Source organism: Pimephales promelas, chromosome 17 (genome assembly GCF_988280905.1).
Source record: "Pimephales promelas chromosome 17, fPimPro1.hap1.1, whole genome shotgun sequence".
Lineage (NCBI taxonomy): Eukaryota > Metazoa > Chordata > Actinopteri > Cypriniformes > Leuciscidae > Pimephales > Pimephales promelas.
In genome coordinates this window covers 21,242,472-21,250,420 of record NC_142785.1, presented here as the reverse complement: position 1 = coordinate 21,250,420, position 7,949 = coordinate 21,242,472, and the positions used below count along the sequence as shown (strand labels likewise).

The 7,949-nt window shown below is 37.7% G+C and overlaps 1 long non-coding RNA gene across 1 annotated transcript; it reads right to left on the bottom strand.

The window, feature by feature from the left end:
- Nucleotides 1-2,531: 2,531 nt before the first annotated feature.
- Nucleotides 2,532-5,536, bottom strand: LOC148971514 (uncharacterized). Its single transcript, XR_016147185.1, has 4 exons — nucleotides 5,425-5,536; nucleotides 5,250-5,278; nucleotides 4,767-5,143; nucleotides 2,532-2,618 (listed from the first exon to the last, which is right to left on the bottom strand). It is a non-coding gene; the product is annotated as an uncharacterized LOC148971514 (long non-coding RNA).
- Between the last annotated feature and the right edge of the window lie 2,413 nt (nucleotides 5,537-7,949).

The window sequence follows — 7,949 nt, the reverse complement described above, 5'->3', positions numbered from 1 at the left end:
GTCGGGGCTGTAATTAACCTTAAGCAAGTTGATTAACGTCCCCTCCAGTCTCATAAATCACGATAGGTCAGAATTCAGAGATACAGTATTGTATCAGTGGCTCTTTGATTCAGACTCCCCCATTAGGACTCTGTTAAAATATGTATTTAAAGACCTGACAGACTGCTCAGCGTTCGGTCTGTGTGTATTCCTGGAGAAGCCTTGAGACGACGGCTGGCTCGGGTCAGGCAGGCCGGTGGAGTGCTGAGGGAAACCGCAGCCTGGATCTACATGGAAATGCACTCTTCAGACAAGCTGATTTTGGAGAGCTGAGGACAAATACACCCCAATACCACAGAACCTGTCCCAGGCCTTATAAAATAATGATAGGTCAAGGTCTGTCCCAATTCTAACTCAGGAGCTGACTTAAAATGATCATGTCTTTAGTGAACATGATGCACAGTACACAGTCTGTTTGAGGACCTCCTCATGGAGTCTCGTCCGATGAACAGCGGATATGGTAATCCTTCTGATTCCTCCTTGTGGGGTCTCTGAGGACCAGCAAAAGCGAGACTAAAGCCTGCCGAGTCAGGACAAAAGGGGCCTGCGATATACACAGCCTGGGGTGGAGATTGTAGGTTTTAGCCCCTCATCTTCAGATCCAGGCATGCTGTGTAGATCAATATGGGATATGGAATGCTAACATAATCATTATGTCTTTTGACGTATGCATGTCTGTGAAATTTTTTCTCTGATCTTCCTCGTTTAACATGCTTGTCAGGCTTCCACACTCGGTCCTTTGTTGAAATGCAGTGCTAAAGCCAAGGTCACCGTAATGAGAGTCACACAAGAGCTGACTTATTGTCTTGAAAAAAAAAAAAATGTAGTATATGATGCTGAGATAGTATTGGCCTAGTATTATAATGGGAACCCAATGAGTTCAAATCAGTGGTCTTCCAAAAAAAAAAGTTTTTCAAACTGGCTTTTATGTCTTTTGCACTAAGCCAAAATACTAAATTGTAAAATTATTTACTTTGTATTATGTTGATGATACGTTATAACTGTCTTTCCATTTGAGTCTGACACTGCTTTGCTACGCCTGTTTGTTTTTTTCTTATTATTGAGTCTGACACTGCTTTGCGACTCCTGTTTTACTATTTTATATGAGTCTGATTCGGTTTTAAGATTACGCTTAGCTTTGCTGCTCTTGTGTTTTATGCGTTGTTATGCAGGAGGTCTGTTAATCTGGTTGTTCTGTAAAGCACGTTTATAGCATTTTTAAATGTGCTATGAATACCATGAATTATTACCATTTAAAAAGTTTTTATTAAGTAAATACTTCTACTCAGCAATGAACATTGCTCACAAACCACAGTAAAAACATTTATAATGTTACAAAATTTTTCTATTTAAATAAATGCGGTTCTTTTGAACTTTCTATCCGTCAAAGAACACTGCAAACAAAATGTATCAGTTTCAACAAAAAATATATTAAACTGCACAACTGTTTTTAATATATTCACTATAGAAATGATTCTTGAGCACAAATTAAGCATATTAGAAGGATTTCTGAAGGATCATGTGAGTTATTTTTGAGTTATTTTAAATTGTAATAATAAATTTAAAATAATTTGTAATAAATGTAAAAATATTACTGTTTTTACTGTTTTTTGTCAAGACTGGAATTATGGCTGCTGGATATTGAATTATTTTAAATTGTAATAATAAATGTAAAAAAAATTGTAATAAATTTTAAAATATTACTGTTTTTACTGTCTTTTTTGTTGTCAAGACTGGAATTATGGCTGCTGAAAATTCAGCTTCACAGGAATAAATTACATTTAAAAGTATATTAAAATAGAAAATGTAAAAATAAAAATAAAAAAATATTAAATTGCAATAATATTTCACAATATTAGTGTTTTTGCTATGCTGCATTATTATTTATGTTTTTTCAATCAAATAATTCAAGTCTTGGATCAGAGAAAAAGAAAAGAAAAAGAAAAGACAGAAAAAAGAAAGTTTTTTTTTCCAAACTCATGAACAGTAGTGTCTCTTTTTATACAATTTTAAATTAATAGGTCACTGTGTTTCTATGGCAGGATTAATCTCATGACTTCCAATCAGTCTACTTTACATTTAGTGTATTTAAGCATGGCATTATGCACTCATTTTTAAAAGCATATGCTTTTACATTGTACTTATATTTAGAAAACACGTGCATGTAATTACAGCTGTAATTATTTTCTGCAATTACATCATACATTGTTTACCCACCCTTATTATACTACCAACACCTGTCCCAAACCGTATCCCACCTCAATAGCAGCACAGTTGTTTTGCAATACAACATGAACACAATAAGTACATTGTATAACTAACAATTATTGTTATTATTATTATTATTTTGTTTTTATTTAAGTACATAGTAGTTAAATACACCTAATATAAACCACAGAAACAACATAAAGACACTTTGCAGACACTTTAGTAGCCCCCAGTTTGAAAACACATGGTACTTGTCCTAAATTGGGTTGTAACATACCTTGGCATGGGGATGTACACAGCCAAATACACAGCCAAACACTGTTGATCATATACACAGCCAAACACGGTTGATCACAGGAGAAGATAAATTCCTGAAAAATCAAAAAAAAAAAAAAAAAAAAAAAAGAAAAATCAAAAGAACACATCACTTTTTATAATGAATAATCTAACAGGTCTGTAATATAAGAAAAGGTTAGAAAGAAACATTGCAAGTCAAAAACAATATGCATCAGCCCAAGACATGCAAAATGCTTATGCGGACATTGTTAACAAAGTGCTTATCAAGTGCTTATCTAGCCTAAGAGAACAGGGCTGCAATCTAAATACTAAAAAAGAAAATGTACCGTTTTCTTAATCAAATTGAATTGAATAAAAATGGATGATTATTTGTATATTTCTGAAGTGTTTTGGACTATTTCAACATGCAAGATTGCCTCTTCCTCTCTTCAAGGCTGATTTGTGATCAGTGGGGGAGGAAATACTGAATCTCAGTACTTTAATATAAGTACAAATAACAACATATTTACTTTAGTAAAAGTAGATGTACCACAATGACAACCTAGTAAAAAGTACCAGACTTTGATTAATAAAACAGTTCATTCTAACTCATTCAACCTAATATTCCTAATTTAAACAAATTAGTTTATGGCTAATTATTATTATTTTTTTTAATTTATGGTGTAATTCTGAACCTCTTGGCTTGCCATACTAATCCTAACCAAACGTATGTGTACAGAATGCCGAAGTTACGTCCCTTTGTAGGCCTAAACACAGAAGTGAGTTAGCATTTTAGTACTTCCGGTTCCCTCGCCCTAAAGTCTATGGGCTTTTTGTATGGGTTTTTGCTAAATCGCCTGAAATAAGGTCTGTGGTTAACACAGCCTCAAAATCGTCACTCTCACGATAAACCGATAAAACACACTACGTGCTATAGAGGCGCATTTAGTGTGACGCATTTAGGTTGATATATCTATAGCAACCAAACTGGTGAGACAAACCAAAGTCCTTTTAGGCAAATTGCTAATCAATTGCTTTCTTTCTAATACAGACACGTGACCAACAAGCGACGGTGAATTCTGTGTGATTTGTTTTTCTTTTGCTCTCACAGAGGCACACCTCAACTACAGGCGTGCGTGATCATAAAATGGCGTTGGTGAAGAGGTAGAATGTATTCCTCTATTCAGTCGGCCTCTTATTCAGAATGCATTGAATGCAGTTTCTCATACCTTTTTTCAAAGATTTTCAATCTAAGATTTTTAAAATGGATCATGACGATCACCTGTGTCCGAAATCTTATTCACTACATAGTGGACTATATAGTGAGCTCGCCGTTTTGTAGTGCTGTCCGAATGTATAGTGATGATTATTATACCCTATATAGTCCACTCAAGGTATCCCAGAATGAATTTTGAAAAGTAGTGTACAACCGATGGTCACTAACCCAACCCCCTATACCATCATGCATTGCGCTGATCGTAAAAATGGCGGACAAACGACAAGAAGAGCCGCGCGACAATACAAATTTGTCATACACATGTAAGTTGTGTTCTGTCTCGTTTAACTTATATGTTGTAGTTTTACAATTTTGTTAGACATGTATAAGTTGTTTGTAAGCACGCACGCGTTTAAATATTGTGACAGCAATGACGTAATCAACGGCGCAAGTGGTCCGAAAGTGGTGTTTCTATTATGCTGGTGAGCATAGGGGGTAGGGAGTAGTGGTTTGAGTGGAGCTCTTCTCAATCAAGCTTGTCTCTTCAGTGATTGCGCATGCTCCTTGACACCCATGACCAAATGACAAAGAGCACTCATTGGTCGATCTAGAATGATTCGCATATTTGTTCATTTATTTGTTTTTATATCATTTTTTTCCCATATCTTATCGACTTTTATTAAGGTGTAAATTAAATTTAGTTTTGTTATTTGTTAGAATTATGTTTTATTAACAAGGTTCGGGAGGAGCAGGTGCAGACAATTAACACATTCAGCACAAGTAGAAATCAATCTGGACAAGATATATAACAGCAGAACTCTCCTTTGTTCCTTGACAGTTTATCAGCATCCCACCTCCACCCCATCTTCTCACTTTTAGTTCCATCTCTAGTTCCATCTACTCTTACCAACGGGGGGAGTACTCTGGTTTCAGGCAGAAATTCCGAGCTCGGAGCCCTCAACCAGGACAGCACGCCAAGTACGCATAACCTTAACCATTATATGTAAATGTGAACTTGTGAAATTACCTTTATTTAACCTGTGTTATTCAACTCTTTCCTTGCCACTCAGGGAGGTCACAGGAAGCGGCACCAGGAGTGCTGCCGGCAGCCATAGTGATAGGCCGGGAGAAAGAAGCAGAGTCATGAAACATTCATAAGGCCTCTGTGTGGTGGGGGGAGGGCAGAACCAAGACTGGTGAGGGGGTTTAATTTGCCCAGGGAAGAGTGCTGCCATGTCCTGCGCTCCAGCACTGCTGTAATTAAAGGGACGAGGCCTGCGGAAATTGGCTCGGACCCCGCTGTAAAGCAGCGTCAACCCCGCCTGCCTGCGCTCTCGTCAGCCTATTCCAAAATCAATTATCTCCACGGAACAGCTGTAAGGCCCTCACCGCAGCCTCTTGCTCCTGAAGTGAAGGAGACATTTGAAATTCATTACCATATAAAGCAAAAGGTCCTTTACGTATTAAACAGCACTCGCCTTTTTATAAATTGTTTTCCCCCCCCTCGAACCTGATGACAATTTGACCACTTTCAGTCTCCTGGTGTGAAAGCCAAGCAGCGAGGGTTGATTGCATCATTTATAAGAAAACAAAGGGAAGGAGGGGTGCATGTCAACTTTAGACTGAAGGCTGTCATCCATTTCATACCACTTTCATGCTTTACAGTATTGTAAAAGTTTACTGACCTTGCCGTGCCAGAGAGCTCAACCTTCCCACTGCGTTCCTCTGACAGATCCTCGGATGTAGCAGGAGGCAGATTGGACATTCATAGTGAGGAACCTGAATCCACAAGAGTGTGAGCCTACAACGTAGAAAAACAAGTTGGAAAAAAAAGATGATGAAATATTAAACTGTATGGTCAGGTTCTGTCCGAAAGCTAAAATAAAATAGGAAACCATCAGATTGGTGTTCATGTCTCACACATTTTATCCTCCAACCAGGAGTGCTAGACACTTCCAACAAGAATTTTAATTACCGCCTCTTATACCAGCTTCTAGGTCACTATGTTCTGCTTGGCTAATGTAAATAATTCACCAGTAACCAACTGGGTACATTTCTGGACTGAAAAGAGCTGCCTGCCACACGTGTCTATTCTCCTAGATCATACTGGCGTTGGCTCATCGGGCCAAACACCGGGGCATGAACAACCAGCAGTCTCAGTGAGAACCTTGGCCATAGAGCGCAGTGTGAGGGAATTCATTGAGGGGTGTGCAGTGTCAGTGAGTGACTCATCTTGTCTGACTATTCCAGGACAAAGAGACGATAACAGACGACTCACCGGGAGCTGTCTTCTCCCGCTATTCACAGTCCACTGCACTCTCTGTACTCTAAAGTTGGTCAGAGGGGGTAGAGAGTTCGAGTCAGTGAATCACAATACTGATGTAAACCTTTCGAAAGTGTCACGGGGAAGGGGGGAAGGGGGGAAAAGGATGGGCGTTGAACAGGTTTGTTGACGCCAAAAGGGGCCGAGTGAAGCTTGTTGGTGGTAAGCGACGTAAATATGAGGTGAGAATTCCTCCACACTCCGGTGGGATACGGATAATGCTACAACAGATCACTGGTACTGGGACTCATGCACTTGTTCATGTGGAAGGCATGGAGTGAGGTGTACATGTGGTGCCCTTGAGACCAGGGTGAATGTGCCGTCAAGTATGTGATGTCATGAGTGTCACTGTGTCAACGATCACACACAACCTGCCTGAATTATTCAACTGCACTGAATGACATTAAATATAAAAGCAAAAATCACATTTGCTCTAGAAACTCGAGCAGAAATGCAAGACACAAAGACAATACGAGGGATAGGAATCAGAAAGAATTTAATGATTCCAGTTCATGTTCAAATTTGGGTTCCTAAACAAAACTTTTAGTACTTTTTTACGGCAAAAAAATATTTGAAATTATATTGATAAATTATGATATATGTATTAAATTAATCATAGAAATTATTTTTTAAGCAATTTTCAGGAAAGGTGTTCACATACTGTAAAAAATTTGCTGCCTTAAATTTGTAAGTACAATCAAAAATGTTTAAGTCATTTCAACTTAAATTACATTAAACTGACTTATTTTGATGTAAAAACATGTCGTCATAACTGATTAACACTTTTACAGCACAGTCTTTAAAATACATTACAATTACTGGCCTTAATTTGAAAATTTTGTTTCCAAAATGTGAAAACACTTGTTTTGTTTATATATTATAAATATGATTATCTTAAATTGTTACAGACTAAATACATAGTGTGTGTTAATGCTTGTTTCACATACAACCAGTAAGTGGCCCATGTTGCAGTTCTGTATGTGTCTGATTCATACAAACAACCAACCACAAAAAAATAAAATAAATAAATAAATAATAATAATAATAATAATAATAATAATAATTAGAATTATTTAAACCACACTGGTGGTTTTGCTGTATGTTCTTGATTCACTAAAAAGAACCTCAAGAAATAAAAAGTAAATCATAATCGGGAATTAGACAGAACAAATCCCGGTTTAAACTTTGTAGAGTAGTTTAGCATGGTCCACTTTGGTGGAAGAACAAATGCACAAGAACAGTAAATGGAAATTACCAATCTTTCTTTTTTCCCCTTTTCCCCAAAAAAATTCTAGTACCCCAGCTTCACAATACACACTGTTACTATTTGGGTTTAGTCTCTTTCAGCATGAGAGCAGTTCTTAGCCAGTTAGCGTCAACATATCAGCAGTCAACGCCCTACAGCTAAGGCAAATAAGCCCCTGAATCAATTAGTCCTGAATGAGGCTCCTTTAGTAATGTTAATGAAGCACTGATTGACCACAGTGTTATCTGTCCTGTTAGAGGGCTGGCCTGAAGCTCTTGCCTGCAGGTGCCCTCTTGCTGAAGGAGATACAAGGGCACGGATTCAAAACACCCTAAGTGTACTATTGGCTACCGCATTGTGACAAACTTTTCTCGAGTTATATCATTTCTTTATGCGTTCATTTTCTGAGCATGGGAGGAAGGTTAAAGAGTCAATTCATTGCCATTGTTTTGTGAGTCTGCGCATATGTTTGTTGGGCTCTTTTGTACAGAGAATCTTGAGAGCTCTTGAGGAAAATCCTCCACAGATGTAGCAAGAACAACTTCTCAGACAGACTGATAAAATACGTTTGTCACAGTCACAGATACTTGAGACTCACATCTTGTCAGCAAACAAGGACCATACAAGAACACTGGAGTCGG